Here is a 17,093-nt window from a genome sequence, read left to right on the forward strand (position 1 = left end):
TATGTACCACATTGACTCTGTACCTGTATGTATGTATGTAGCCTTGCTACTGTTATTTTATTGTTGCTTTTATTTCAGTTTGTTTTAGTAAATACTTTCTTAACACTTATTTTTCTTAAAACTGCATTGTTGGTTAAGGGCTTGTAAGTAAGCATTTCACTGTAAGGTCTACAACTGTTGTATTTGGCGCATGTGACAAATAACATTTGATTTGATTTGAACAACAGCAGTCATGCACCCAAGTTAACTGGTTAACGTTGGCTAGCTTGCAAGCTACTTCCAGACACAAATGAGAGAACAGCTCACTGACCATTTTACTCACCCTAAAAGAGCTGGTTAGGCTGTTTTATGTTATCCAGAGCATTGGTGACTGCAACTGTGCTGCTGACAACAATTTACGCTTTTTTGCCAACGTTTACAGACACAGGCCATAATCAACGGGTGTGGGCGTTTGTAAATTTGTTAGTTATTCTACGTTCTGGCATACTCAGACAAGAGTAGATAGCCAGAGCTAATTTACCAGCTATGTCTATCAACAGTTGTCGCAGTGACATTCTATTGAAATGGTTACTTACATAGTGAAGTCTTTTGTTAAGAAATGTAGCTAGCTAGCTAGCTAGGTAAACAATGAACCATAATCCCAACTCATGACGTTACTACCCTGCATGAATCTGCTAACTAGCTAACATTAGACTATAACTAGCAAAGCAAATGGCTCTGAGATATGAATAATATCACTACACAGATACAATTAACATTAGCTAGCTGACCTAACAACTGCAGTCAAGCACCCATATGGGCCTACCCATATAACCCATGACATATAGGATAATCCCTTAGGCTCTTGGGGCCTCTCTCTTCATCTGCAAACAGGCTTTCACAGCTTTGATTATCAGAGGACAGAAAACATCACAAAGAAAACGGCTTCATTATACTCAAATTAGACAGCACTGAATATTATATTGTTATTATTTCTCTGTCCTAAAAGTTTTCCCCTGTAGGGACAGGAACTGGATAATCTTTTCATAATGTCCTCCCACAAAATGACTTGCCCTATCCAGTAGCCTACACGCTCCCTTTACTGACGGCTGGAGCTGCAATTTCACCCCCTTCCATGGCTGTTATCTACAAATGCATTTGTAGACTGTGTTTTTAATTTTAAATGATTACATCAAGATAGCTAGCTGATAGAACATTAGCTAGCTGATGACATTAATTCACTTAGCTAAACAGTGTGTAAAGTTAGCTAGATATCTAGCTAGCAGCTCAGTTGAGTTAGCCTACAAAGTGGCCTAATGTAGCCAGCTAGCTAGCTAATAATACATGATTGTTTTTACATTTTAAAAATGTATTTACTTACTTGAATAGGTTCTGCCACTGCCTCCATTGTTTGGGTCCTTACAAAAAGAAAATAATGGGCAATCTTCACAATATTTTTGGGGGTAGCAAAGCGCAATCAGCAGCCATGTGGACGAATGGAGACAATGAAAAAAGTGTTTGTCTCAAGAGCGCTTTAGAACATATAAATTGCAGACTGTCGGTCACAACTAGCATAGTCAACAACTACCCGGACGGAAAACAGTGATGCATATAACACACAGCATCGCTTCTACGGGCGTGTGGGGGGAAGGTTCTTGAAATCCAATCAAAATCCTGCTGCTGGGAGCCAGGAGGACCATTCAAACCGTTTCTGCAATACAAAATTCTCCAGGTCCCCAAGGGAGTCGTGAAAACGATGAGATTTTGGAGGTATGGCAACGCAGGACTAGATTTGCCCTAATGAGAAATGTATCATCCTCCACAAGAAAATGTCCATTCATTATAATTCACATAATAATTTACATTTCCTGTTGCTGGCTCAAAGTAATATCCTACACCTGTTCGCATCTGGTTGTGAGTTGTGCTAAGGTATTTGCTGTGAAGACAAGGATCACTTTGTTTGAGCTCAAATGCTGGTCTGCTATGTGATAGTGGTGGAATCTTCGAGTCAGTTAGGTGTCTGAGCAAAGTGGTGAACGATCAACAATTTGGAGTTACTACTGACTTATGTCACTCAATGCATTTGACACCATGAGAATGAGAATGAGAATCAATAGTTAGTAAACACATATGTATGATTAATAATGGGTGGATTTTAGCCTTACTAATCATACACTATATACAGTGCATTCGGAAAGTTTTCAGACCCCTTGACTTTTTCCTAATTTTGTTACGGTGCAGCCTTGTTCTAAAATTGATTAAAATTACAAATTGTCCTCATCAATCTACACGCAATACGCAATCTACACGCAATAATGACAAAGCGAAAACAGTTTTTTAGAAATGTTTGCAAATGTATAAAAAATAAAAACAGAAATACCTTATTTACATAAGTATTCAGACCCTTTGCTATGAGAATTGATATTGAGCTCAGGTGCATCCTGATTCCATTGATCATCATTGAATGGAGTCCACCTGTGGTGAATTCATTTGACTGCACATGATTTGCAAAAGCACACACCTGTCTATATAAGGTCCCACAGTTGACAGTGCATGTCAGAGCAAAATCCAAGCCATGAAGTCAAAGGAATTGTCCATACAGGATTGTGTCGAGGGACAGATCTCGCGAAGTGTACCAAAAAATGTCTGCAGCATTGAAGGTCCTCAGGAACACAGTGGCCTCCATCATTCTTAAATGGAAGAAGTTTGGAACCACCAAGACTCTTCCTAGAGCTGGCTGCCTGGCCAAACTGAGCAATTGCAGGAGAAGGGTCTTGGTCAGGGAGATGACCAAGAAGCCAATGGTCACTCTGACAGAGCTCCAGAGTTCCTCTGTGGAGATGGGAGAACCTTCCAGAAGGACAACCATCTCTGTGCCACTCAACCAATCAGGCGAAAGAGTGGCCAGACAGAAGCCACTCCTCAGTTAAAGGCACATGACAGCCCACTTGGAGTTTGCCAAAAGGCACCTAAAGCGTCTCAGACCATGAGAAACAAGATTCTCTGGTCTGATGAACCCAAGATTAAACTCTTTGGCCTTAATGCCAAGCGTCCCGTCTAGAGGAAACCTGGCACCATCCCTATGGTGAAGCATGGTGTTGGCAGCATCTTACTGTGGGGTTGTATTTCAGCAGCAGAGGCTGGGAGACTAGTCAGGATTGAGGCAAAGATGAACGGAGCAAAGTACAGAGAGATGAAATCCTGCTCCAGAACGCTCAGGTCCTCAGACTGGGGTGAAGGTTCACCTTACAACAGGACAACAACCCTAAGCACACAACCAAGACAATGCAGGAATGGCTTTGGGACAAGTCTCCGAATGTTCCTGAGTGGCCCAGCCAAAGCCCGGAGACCTGAAAATAGCTGTGCAGCGAAGCTCTCCATCCAACCTGACAGAGCTTGAAAGGATCTGCATAGAAGAATGGGAGAAAAAAAATACAGGTGTGCCAAGTTTATAGCTTCATACCCAAGAAGACTCAAGGCTATAATCGCTGCCAATGGTGCTTCAACAAAGTACTAAGTAAAGGGTCTCAATACTTATGTAAATATGATATTTCATTTTTGTAATTTTTATACATTTGCAAACATTGAAAAAAAATATTTTTGCTTTGTCATTATGGGGGATTGTGTGTAAATTGATGACGAAAAAACGATTTAATACATTTCAGAATAAGGCTATAACGTAACAAAATGTGGGGTCTGAATAGTTTCAAATTGCACTGTTTACAAAAATATGTGGAAACCAGCCCCATGGTGTGGCGTGGCCACGCCCGGCCCCATGGTGTGGCGTGGCCACGCCCGGCCCCATGGTGTGGCGTGGCCCCGCCCGGCCCCATGGTGTGGCGTGGCCACGCCCGGCCCCATGGTGTGGCGTGCTATTTCAGCCACACCCGTTTCTGACAGGTGTATAAAATCGAGCTCACAGCCATGCAATGTCCATAGAGAAGCATTAGCAGTAAAATGGCCTTACTGAAGAGCTCAGTGGCTTTCAACGTGGCACAGTCATAGCATGCAACCTTTCCAACAAGTCAGTTCGTCAAATTTCTGCCTTGCTAGAGCTGCCCGGTCAACTGTAAGTGCTGTTATTGTGAAGTGGAAACGTCTAGGAGCAAAAATGGCTCAGCTGAGAAGTAGCAGGCCACAAGAGCTCACAGAACAGGACCGCAGAGTGCTGAAGTGCGTGCCACATAAAAATCTTCTGTGATCGGTTGCAACATTCCCTACCGAGTTCCAAACTGCCTCTGGAAGCAACGTCAGCACAAGAACTGTTCATTGGGAGCTTCATGAAATGGGTTTCCATGGCCAAGCAGCTGCATACAAGCCTAAGATTACCATGTGCAATGCCAAAGGTCGGCTGGAGTGGTGTAAAGCTCGCCGCCATTGGACTCTGGAGCAGTGGAAACATGTTCTCTGGAGTGATGAATAACGCTTCACCGTCTGGCAGTCCAACGGACCAATCTGGGTTTGGCGGATGCCAGGGGAGCGCTACCTACCCCAACCCAATGCATAGTGCCAACTGTAAAGTTTGGTGGAGGAGGAATAATGGTCTGGGGCTGTTTTTCACTTTCTTTTGAAAATGTTCCTTCAGGAAAAATATCCTCAAAATAAATACATCTATAAATAATAATGGAGAATGTGTTTCTTTCATTGGCTTACATACTTAGGGAGTGAGAAAAGCCCTGGAGATCCAATAGCAGGGTTTCTAGGGGGATTGGATAAACATAGATCTGTGTAGAAGCCTTTTACGCTTGGCAGAGCTGATGCTCTCGTGATTGCATCGGGGGAATTGGTGCACTTGCCAGGAGAGATGCAGGGTTAGCAACATTTTATTCTGAGAGGAAATTCCTTCTATTTCTCCATTATTCATCATGTTCTCTGAGGGGTTGGATGCTCTAAATGCTCTAGCAGAGACGAGTCCGAATAAAAACGATTCATCCCCATAGATATCCAACCAGGAAAGAAACGCATATCATATGTGAAAGTTGAAGGACATATGGGATACACACTTCCTATTGACTTCATCACTCAATAGTTGTACAATGACCTCTTCAGAGGACGTGAATGGACCTACAGTGTAGAAGTATCTGGGCTAAGTATTGAAAAACAAGGACTATAACAAAACTGGTGGGGGGGAGTTCCACATGTTATTTGCATCAGGGAGGCATGAAATATTGACCAGTTGGACGAGAGGATAGGCTGTGCTTTCTCACAAAATCCACAGGTAGTCTACTTTAAATGAAATGGCAGGCTTCAACAAACTAGGTACATCAAATCAAATCAAATGTTATTGGTCACACACATATTTAGCAGATGTTATTGCGGGTGTAGCGAAATGCTTGTGTTCCTAGCTCCAACAGTGTAGTAATATCTAACAATTCACAACAATACACAGAAATCTAAAATAAAATTATGGAATTAAGAAATATATAAAAATTAGGTTGAGCAATGTCGGAGTGGCATTGACTAAAATACAGTAGAATAGAATACAGTACATACATATGAAATGAATAAAGCAGTATGTAAACATTAATAAAGTGACTAGTGTTCCATTATTAAAGTGACCAGTGAATCCATGTCTATTTAAACTCAGCAAAAAAAGAAACATCCTTTCACTGTCAACTGCGTTTATTTTCAGCAAACTTAACATGTGTAAATATTTGTATGAACATAACAAGATTCAACAACTGAGACATAAACTGAAAAAGTTCCACAGACATGTGACTAACAGAAATTGAATAATGTGTCCCTGAACAAAGGGGGGGTCAAAATCAAAAGTAACAGTCAGTATCTGGTGTGGCCACCAGCTGCATTAAGTACTGCAGCGCATTTCCTAGTCATGGACTGCACCAGATTTTCCAGTTGTTGCCGTGAGATGTTACCCCACTCTTCCACCAAGGCACCTGCAAGTTCCCAGACATTTCTGGGTGGAATGGCCCTAGCCCTCAGCCGCTGATCCAACAGGTCCCAGACGTGCTCAATGGGATTGAGATCCGGGCTCTTCGCTGGCCATGGCAGAACACTGACATTCCTGTCTTGCAGGAAATCACGCACAGAACGGCTTGTGATGGCTATTTAACAGTCTGATGGCCTTGAGATAGAAGCTATTTTTCAGTCTCTCGTCCACAGAATTGATGCACTTGTATTGACCTCGCCTTCTGGATGATAGCAGGGTGAACAGGCCGTGGCTCGGGTGGTTGATGTCCATGAGGAGCAGGTGCTGTAGGTGTCCTGGAGGGCAGGCAGTGTGCCCCCTGTGATCCGTTGGGCAGACCCACCACCCTCTGGAGAGCCCTGCGGTTGTGGATGGTGCAGTTGCCGAAGCTGGCGGTGATACAGCCCGACAGGATGCTCTCAATTGTGCAGGGAGTACAGGAGGAGTACGCACCCTTGTGGGGCCACTGTTTTGAGGATCAGTGAAGTGGAGGTGTTGTTTCCTACCTTCACCACCTGGGGGCGGCCCGTCAGGAAGTCCCGGACCCAGTTGCACAGGGCAGAATTAAAACCAGGGCCCCGAGCTTGATGATGAGCTTGGAGGGTACTATGGTGTTGAAGGCTGAGCTATTGTCAATTAACAGCATTCTTACATAGGTATTCCTCTTGTCCAGATGGGATAGGGCAGTGTGCATGGCGATTGCATCGTCTGTGGATCTATTGGTGCAGTAAGCAAATTGAAGTGGGTCTAGGGTGTCAGGTAAGGTAGAGGTGATCCTTAACTAGACTCTCAAAGCACTTCATGATGACAGAAGTGAGTGCTACAGGGCTATAGTTACCTTTTCTTTTTTGGAAATGGACAGCAGACTGGGCTAGGGAGAGATTGAATATGTCCGTAACCACTCCAGCCAGCTGGTCTGCGCATGCTCTGAGGACGCGGCTAGGGATGTCATTTGGGCCGGCAGCCTTGCGAGGGTTAACACGCTTAAATGTCTTACTCATGTCGGCTAGAACGAGAGCTCACAGTCCTTGGGAGCGGGCCGCGTTGATGGCACTGTTTTTTCCTCAAAGCGGGCGAAAGAAGGTGTTTAGCTTGTCTGGGAGCAAGACGTCGGTGTCCACAACGTGGCTGGTTTTCCCTTTGTAATCTGTGATTGTCTGTCGGCCCTGCCGCATACGTCTCTTGTCTGAGCCACTGAATTGCGATACCACTTTGTTTCTGTACTGATGTTTTGCCTGTTTGATTGCCTTACAGAGGGAATAACAACACTGTTTATATTCGACCATATTCCCAGTCACCTTGCCATGGTTAAATTCGCTTTCAGTTTAGCACGAATGCTGCCATCTATCCACGGTTTCTGGTTTGGGTAGGTTTTAATAGTCACAGTGGGAACAACATCCCCTATACACTTCCTGACCATGTATACATCAATGTTATTATCCAAGCTGCCTCTAATTGGAGATCATCCCCCCCAAAAAAAAACATAGCTAGCTGTATGGACGGGTACAGCTGTATGGACGGGTACAGTATATCCAGAGAGAGCCATGATTCTGTGAAACAGAGTATGTTATAGTCCCTGATGTCTCTCTGGAAGGAAATCCTCGCCCTGAGCTCATCTACTTTATTGTCTAGAGACTGAACATTAACAAATAATATACTCTGAAGCGGTGGATGGTGTGCCTGCCTGCTAAGTCGGACTAGAAGTCCACTCTGAATACCTCTTCTCCACCGGTGGTGTGTTGGAACAGCCTCTGGGATAAATTAAATTGCCCTGGAAGGTGCGAACAAAGGATCCAACTCGGGAAAGTCTTATTCCTGTTCGTAATGCTGGTGAGTTACTGCCGCTCTGATATCCAAAAGTTAGTTTCGGTTGTATGTAATAACTCAACCGGCTTTATGTAAGAACAACAAAGGGCATGGTAAGGTTCAACATGGTAAACATTAATACTGTATGACACAATTTACCGCAAACATCTACAAAAAATCAAATTAAAAACATTGGCGAAATTCTATACCCACTTTAGAATTTAGCCAATTAGTAAACATGGAATCGTCTCTCTGCAAGATCATTGACTATGGGACCATTATTAGGTTGTTTCTATATAGAGGTGTATGCCCTGCCTGTAGCCTGTTGGAAAGTCTGATCAATCAGGGGGTTGAGATGGATGGCGATGCGGACGGTGAGGCTGAAGTCTGCAGTCCATAGCAGATCCTGATAAAGTTTGTCCAGTAAAGATTATCCAGCTGTCCCAAGGATTAGGCTTTGTGCTTACGTGATTAGGCCACATGGCACTGTGGCTAGACCAGGCGCCTCTGGCCCACCCTGGGAATGTGTGATGGGAGATGGGATGGGTGATGCCACCATGGGATGAGATGGGATGGGCAGGATTGGGCACAACACACCATGAGGCTGGGAATGGGCACACTAAACCCCATCCATGGACAACCCTGGTGGTTGAGAAATATCAGCCCATGTAGGCAGAGAAATCACCCAGATGAATGTGTTGATTCTGATACAGTCCAAATGACCATAATAGCAAGTTCCCTTTGCAGCCGATTAACATCGAATACATGTTCTCACTGAAGAGTAACTATTGGGAAGTCATTGATTTCTACAAAGCGGAATAACTTACAAGGTCCTGATGGGAAGCATGGGAAAGCTTTAAAACATGGGAAACAGTGACGTTAACAGGAAGAACTCTGGCTTTCCACCTCTTACCGAAATGTGTTCATGTTGGCTGGGCAGAGCTTGAATTGACTGACATGTGGAATGACAAACAGTGTGACAGCATGGTGTGTGCTGTGAGCACCCGAGGCCCTCCAGCTCAGAGCCTTGCACAGCTGCACATGGTTCAAGGAGTCCACACACACACAGTACCAGACACTATGGCTCAGAGTCAACAGAAACGCTGACCTCATGGGTCATAACCAGCACTAGCTTAAGTAAGGTAGGGATTGCAGTAGCCCGTAAAATCAGATATTCTAACACAAATATTCTCTGCTCAACCTGTGAGTGTGCAGTGCCTCTTACTTACTTGCTTTCTCTCTCCCTCTGCCTCTCACATTTTCTCTCTCTTTCTTTTTCTCTTCCTCCCTCTCTCTCACCCTCGCTATCTGTCTCACTCTCTCGATGACTCTCAGAATCTTTCTGGTAGTCTATCGACAGTAGTAAACAATATTAAACACTACTGCTGTATAAAGGAAACCTTTTCCCTTGTAGAGCTGCAGCAGAACAGGGATTTAGTGTCCGGGATGAAAGGCAGTGGGCAGACACCCTCTGTCTCACCAGCTGTGCAATTCAAACAGTCTACTTAGTGAGCTACATTAATAGAGAACCTCACGGAGCACTGTCACATTTGTACTCATTTGAGTCAATGTCAAAGTCCATGATGCCAATTCAAACACACTTTCAATTTACTGAATTAAATGTTGTCTTATTCATTGTCAACCAACAGTGTTATAGTTAATTATGTTATTGTGCAAATAAAGGTCTATCCCCAATAGTTTTTTCTTTTCCATTGTATTTTAACACCTTGAGACATGCCAATAGTAAATGACATAATGAAACGTGATAGATATGTGAGTGAGTTTGAGGAATGCACTACAACCCTATAGCACTAGCTACTGCTGTAATCCCAACCAGAAATGCTAGATAGTTTGCCTTAGTGCGAATTCCCACACTGGCTGGTTTTGTCGGCAAGGCCAGTGTTTGCCAACCAAATTGAATCCCAGTGGATAGGGGGGTCTTGTTTAACCAAGAGGCACTTAAATATCTGTCACCAAGAACTCAACAAAGTGTGGCTTGCTGGATTTCAATGGGAACCTCTCATAAAGGAGGGGGATCTATTCTAGAAGGACATGGAGCGAGGGGGCGGAGCTCCATTTTGTGTGAATTTGGTCATTTGTTGGCTGAGGTCGGCCCTTTAAGATCAGGGGGGTGAAATTCGTTAATCCATTGATTTTGCAGGAGTTAACACACTGGCCTGGTTCCAAGTGAGACTTAAGTCACAATGAGGACTGGGGGGGAGATATTGAGAAGAGATGGTGGGAAAGTTGAAATGCTGCTTTTCTTTGACAAAAAGAGGGAATTTGAAGATCAGTCTGAAGAGGAAATTGGAACGGTGGTCTGCGGTAGGTTTGTTTCACTATAAAACCAATTCCATGGATACTCCTCCTCATCTCCGCTACCTGATCAATGCAATGGAGTTGAACATGATTGTTACCAATTTAGTCAATGTACTTTATCTTTATTATCACACATTTACTTGGATAAGAAGATTAAGATCTGAATGGTAAGGTATTAGACAATTTTGCCAGACTGTAATCAAGGTTAACTAAACTATGTTGGACTAAACAACATGTCAAAAAGACAAATTGACTGAGGAAAAAACCAAGCAGTCATTGCCATGTCTTACAAATATATATTGTTAAATCATGCCACCAAAGAGTATTTTCCATAGCGATGCAAAACATTCAAACATTGTCATCATCTGTATCAAACACACACATAGTGATAGATAATTTCATTTGGCGAGACTGTTAGGAACAAGGGGTGCATTGTCAAACGAGTTGACCCGTAGACGGATTGGGAGATTCTGGCGACGTGTTAAAACAGGAGAGCAAACACACACATAGCAGACCAGGACAAAGAGACATTCCTTGTGTCAGTGGTTCTTGTTTTCCTTCACAATGTTTTCAATTACGTTAGCAGACCTGTTGAGAGAGACAGGCGAGAATACCATAAAAAAAAACCTCACAAGCCTGACATATACATGTATTTATGGATGTGCTGCAGTGACACAGGAATGGTCCTCCACCTTGACTTATTGAATTATGAAGACTCTGTCGACAGGTTGAGCAACTGTCTCCCTCGCTGTGTGTTCCCATGTATTAATTTTACTCATCACTATTCCACAGCTGTCAGTGCCTTCTCTCTCTGTGCACTCCATTCTTCTGGCTGTAACCGGCTAGGACCGGGGCCAGGGGAGTTAGCTGGGTGCACCTTGCATTCTCTGATCACAATGACAGCGGGTCATGATTTGGGTCAACTCCACACAAAACTAGTCAAATGATCTGGCTGACAAATGAGGCCTGGTGCAGCCATTTTGTCAAGTTTGTTTTTATGTGGAATGAAGTGATGCCTCGATGTAACAAAGACTGTTGGAGGACTGGCTTTTTTTTCATTCTGGATCTATGCACTCTATGAACTCTGAATACAGCAGAGTAGGCCTGTACTTTAATATGTCTAGATATTCAACATACAGTTTGAGTATTTACCTGGTACTTTCTGAAGGCATATTTACCTGGTAACAGGTTACATTGGTCTTACTTTCATCACCATTAGATGGAGAAAAAATTCTACCTGAAAAGATCTCTGAAATTCAAGATGTTTCAAGTGAAGGGGGGATTTCAAAAACGTAGTACGATATTTCTACTGGCTGACTAAGAGGCTGAGCACACAGAGAGCACATATTTCCTCTAGTCAGGTGTCGACAGTTCACCACAGTACAACGTGCTGCACAGCTCACGACCAGGTGATGGACGACAGGAGTGTTACAGTGTTGTTTTAGAGTGCTGAGTGCGTACTCCAATGAACATGACCTATCTGACTGCTAACAACCTTGTACTGTATTACAGCCACTAATCTGCAGCTGTTTAAATGGTAAGCCTATGATATGTCACTGTTTTTTAAAAGTATGCATATTGCATATAAAGGTCATGCAATGTATAGATTTAGAAGTGCACTTATGATTTTGATGTTGTGCATTTGCAAAGAAAAATGGCGCAACTAGAAGAGTTTCAGAAGAAAGTTATTTGTTTCTGGCCATTTTGAAGCCAGTAATCGAACCCACAAATGCTGATGCTCCAGATACTCAACTAGTCTAAAGAAGGCCAGTTGTATTGCTTTAATCAGAACAACAGTTTTCAGCTGTGCTAATATAATTGCAAAATAATTTTCAATGATCAATTAGCCTTTATACGCCTACTGTTTGTAGATATTCTATAAAATAATCTGCCGTTTCCAGCTACAATAGTCATTTACAACATTAACAATGTCTACACTGTATTTCTGATAAATTTTATGTTATTTTAATGGACCCAAAAATTGCTTTTCTTTCAAAAACAAGGACATCAAACTTTTGAACGGTAATGTAATTTTGTAATTAAGTGAACTATCCCTTTAAAAATAGGGGGGGGTCACCTAATAGCGGGAACATTACAGTCTAATGGTCAGAACCTGGTAATATTAGGATGAACAATGGGACATAAAACCAACAGCTTCAATGACTAATTTCTCTGAAGTGGGGGGAAAAAAAACATCAAATTCACTGAGAAAAAATGATGAAGAAACAATACAAAGGGAAGGAGACAGGTTAGAGAATGATTTTTAAGCCTGGAGACAACTGAGACATGGATTGTGGTAGTAGGCGCATCGGTTTGTGTCAAGAACTGCAACGCTGCTGGGTTTTTCACGTTCAACAGTTTCTCGTGTATATCAAGAATGGTCCACCACCCAAAGGACATCCAGCCAGCTTGACACAACTGTGGGAAGCATTGGAGTCAACATGGGCCAGCATTCCTGTGGCTTTCAGCACCTCGTAGAGTCCATGCCCCGACGAATTGAGGCTGTTCTGAGGGGGGGTGCAACTCAATATTAGGAAGTTGTTCCTACTGTTTGGTATACTCAGTGTATACTCAGTGTATACTCATTGTTGGGGTGGGATTGGCATGGGGTGTGGTGGATCCCTGGGTGGCTTTTCACCATTTCTTTGGATTCCTCAAGTCTAACTCCTTGTTAGAAAAAGGTTTGGTCCAAATGGAATGTTAGGAACTATATTTATTCTATATTATATGAATCCTATAAATTAAAATGGCTAATTTGTGTGCAATCAATTAGGTTAATTTCTCAGAGATTACATTAAATTTCAACAAAATAATGTTGCAGGAATGCTAATCTAACAACAGAAACGATTTCAGAACTGAAATGGTGGGTGTTAAAGTCCTTGTTCTTGTGCTTTTTGAGGTGGAACAACCCAATAACTTTTTGAAATGAACAACTACTGTATTTATCTCATAGGTATTGCTTATCTTACGTTGGCATATCTTAAAACAGACACTGATTAATTATGTTGTACCGAATTCCAGGTAGGAGGCAGCCGACATATCCATCTTATGCTCTGGAATGAAACAAACAAACATCGTTCTAAACATGACCTCATCACTCCCACACACTGAGGTGACGGGAATGAATCTGCGCCAGTCTAGGGTCCCCTTTCTCCCCTCTGACTAAGACTGAGGCGCCCCATTCATGGATCACAGAACTGGAGAAGAAGCTAGTTCTCTTTTAACTGGCCTGTGCTAAATTCTCCCTTCACTAAAATTATTCCTCAGGGAATCAATGGGCCCATTATTTTGTAAGCTGCAATTTGCTTGATGGTCCTAACCTCGATGTGAAACAGTAGACAGTAATGGGGAAACATAAAACATAATACTTGTGTGACCAGCTCGTCATTGGCTCTTCAGGCTGGTTTGTGCTAAGATTTTTGCCCGAGATAGAAGATTCAGTGCATGGATTACTGGGATAACAGCCCTACTAACGTTGGAGATGGAATCACAGAAACCAATTCATTTGAATGCTGTGTTCCACTACACATGTGGAAGATGTCTGGACATAGGGTTGATGGGGAGGGGTTTTTGATAGATGACACCACAATTTAAGTAAACACTCTCACCCATTAATTTACCGCATATTTCATCTTCTTTGTAAAGAAAAATCAGCGATGGTGAAATATTTCCAGGATTATGTTTTGACAACCCTATTATCATGCCTTCCCCAAAACGTTGCTCTTGTTTAATTTTTGGCCGGAAACAAAACCCTTTAGGATAATTTCAGAATTGAATTCTGTTTCCCTTATTTTGGATGTTTTGGTTTGGGTCTGCACCTTGAAACAACAGATCAAAGATTAAACCACAGGCATTCTTTCTCTTTCTGCATCCCACCTTTTGAATGAGATTCACAAAAATGTCTCAACATCTAAAACAGACTACAGTATTTTGGAAAAACAAACATCTCTGTTTCAACTTCTAGCCTAATGCTCATCATGAACCCTTTTTAACTCTTCCAGTAGTTGTTCCTTCGGTGCCCAACCACAGGGATCGCTGCCCTTCACCCGAAGAGCTTAGCCTAGCCCTTCATCACAACATCTCCAATGTCTCGCCACAAGAACCTGGTGCTGGATCCCTCATTCACCCAATAGACCAGTAGACTCACGCTCAGCCAGAAACCTTTGGCTCCTTGGCTCCTCAAATCAATTATTACAGATCTTCCCAGACTTTCCCAACTTCCTAAGAAAGAAAGAAAGCGTCCCTCTCTAGTCTAATATGACGATCTCCAAAAATACCAGACCCAATTTCAAAAGAAATCGCCATACTCGTGACACTGTCGCCAAGGCAGAGAGTTTAAAAACACAACTAGGACACAACTGAGAATATCTGAGAAGTGATCAATTATAATATCCAAAAAGGACAACTTTGTTTCTCTCTCTTAGTGTACTGTGGCTTCTATGTATAAATACTGTGCGAGGATGAAGAATGAGAACACCAATTTAATTGATATATTGTATTGACTGTGTCTGACGCCAAAATGTTAATTCTGGATGGCTGGTTCTGCATCATTGCAGCATTCACATGTCCCACAATGTCTTGGTACCTTGGCTCTAGCGGCAGGGCTCCTACTCAGAGCTTGTATTTTATTTGGATTCTATTACTGAGCCTTTGTTTGGACTTCAATGGAAGCTGATATGAGTTGTAAGGGGAGCCTAGCCTGTTGGTACAAGAGTCTCTTGAAAAGGTCAAACACTGTGGTTTGTTTTTTTTAGGATCCCTTTGGGATGCTGGGTGAATGGTTTGAAGGCCTCTTACCTGTAAGCGATAAGGAACTAGAGCACCTCTGTCAGTTGGTCAATAAGAAACAAGACAGTTTATCAGCCTATTTTATTTTTTTATTTTTTTTATTTCACCTTTATTTAACCAGGTAGGCTAGTTGAGAACAAGTTCTCATTCTGTGAGCTTGTGTGGCCTACCACTTCGCGGCTGAGTTGTTATTACTACTAGTCATTTCCACTTACAGTTGACCATGACAGCTCCAGCAGGGCAGAAATTGGACGAACTGACTTGTTGGAAAGGTGGCATCCTATGACGGTCCCACATTGAAAGTCACTGAGATTGTTTGTCAATGGAGATTGCATACAGTGGGAGAAAAAAGTATTTGATCCCCTGCTGATTTTGTACGTTTGCCCACTGACAAAGAAATGATCAGTCTATAATTTTAATGGTAGGTTTATTTGAACAGTGAGAGACAGAATAACAACAAAAAAATCCAGAAAAACGCATGTCAAAAATGTTATAAAAGGATTTGCATTTTAATGAGGGAAATAAGTATTTGACCCCTCTGCAAAATGACTTAGTACTTGGTGGCAAAACCCTTGTTGGCAATCACAGAGGTCAGACGTTTCTTGTAGTTGGCCACCAGGTTTGCACACATCTCAGGAGGGATTTTGTCCCACTCCTCTTTGCAGGTCTTCTCCAAGTCATTAAGGTTTTGAGGCTGACGTTTGGCAACTCGAACCTTCAGCTCCCTCCACAGATTTTCTATGGGATTAAGGTCTGGAGACTGGCTAGGCCACTCCAGGACCTTAATGTGCTTCTTCTTGAGCCACTCCTTTGTTGCCTTGGCTGTGTGTTTTGGGTCATTGTCATGCTGGAATACCCATCCACGACCCATTTTCAATGCCCTGGCTGAGGGAAGGAGGTTCTCACCCAAGATTTGACAGTACATGGCCCCGTCAAATGATGCGGTGAAGTTGTCCTGTCCCCTTAGCAGAAAAACACCCCCAAAGCATAATGTTTCCACCTCTATGTTTGATGGTGGAGATGGTGTTCTTGGGGTCATAGGCAGCATTCCTCCTCCTCCAAACACGGCGAGTTGAGTTGATGTCAAAGAGCTCCATTTTGGTCTCATCTGACCACAACACTTTCACCAGTTGTCCTCTGAGTCATTCAGATGTTCATTGGCAAACTTCAGATGGGCATGTATATGTATTCTTGAGCAGGGGGACCTTGCGGGCGCTGCAGGATTTCAGTCCTTCATGGCGTAGTGTGTTACCAATTGTTTTCTTGGTGACTATGGTCCCAGCTCCCTTGAGATCATTGACAAGATCCTCCCGTGTAGTTCTGGGCTGATTCCTCACCGTTCTCATGATCATTGCAACTCCATGAGGTGAGATCTTGCATGGAGCCCCAGGCCAAGGGATATTGACAGTTCTTTTGTGTTTCTTCCATTTGCGAATAATCGCACCAAATGTTGTCACCTTCTCACCAAGCTGCTTGGCGATGGTCTTGTAGCCCATTCCAGCCTTGTGTAGGTCTACAATCTTGTCCCTGACATCCTTGGAGAGCTCTTTTTTCTTGGCCATGGTGGAGAGTTTGGAATCTGATTGATTGCTTCTGTGGACAGGTGTCTTTTTTTACAGGTAACAAGCTGCGGTTAGGAGCACTCCCTTTAAGAGTGTGCTCCTAATCTCAGCTCGTTACCTGTATAAAAGACACCTGGGAGCCAGAAATATTTCTGATTGAGAGGGGGTAAATACTTATTTCCCTCATTAAAATGCAAATCAATTTATAACATTTCTGACATGCGTTTTTCTGGATATTTTTGTTGTTATTCTGTCTCTCACTGTTGAAATAAACCTACCATTAAAATTATAGACTGATCATTTCTTTGTCAGTGAGCAAACGTACAAAATCAGCAGGGGATCAAATACTTTTCCCCCCCACTGTAGCTGTGTGCTCGATTTTATGCATCTGTCAGCAACAGGTGTGGTTGAAATAGCCAAATCCACTAATTTGAAGGGGTGTCCACATACTTTTGTATATATAGTGTATTTCATGACAAACTGAGTATTGCTGCAACAGAGATGTATTGTACCCATGTATCAAGCTAGGAGATTCCCCTTGAATCATGATGTGAGATTTCATGCAATGTTATCAATATGATTTTTATCAGGTTATTTATTAGAAAATATTTGGAACCAGTGAGGTATATGATACATTCCGGGTGCTGTCATATGTGAAAGGACTGAATGAAAGGAACAAGGAAGGAATATTTTTCATTCCACAGACCTGA

This window comes from Salmo salar, chromosome ssa14 (genome assembly GCF_905237065.1).
Source record: "Salmo salar chromosome ssa14, Ssal_v3.1, whole genome shotgun sequence".
Taxonomy (NCBI): Eukaryota; Metazoa; Chordata; class Actinopteri; order Salmoniformes; family Salmonidae; genus Salmo; species Salmo salar.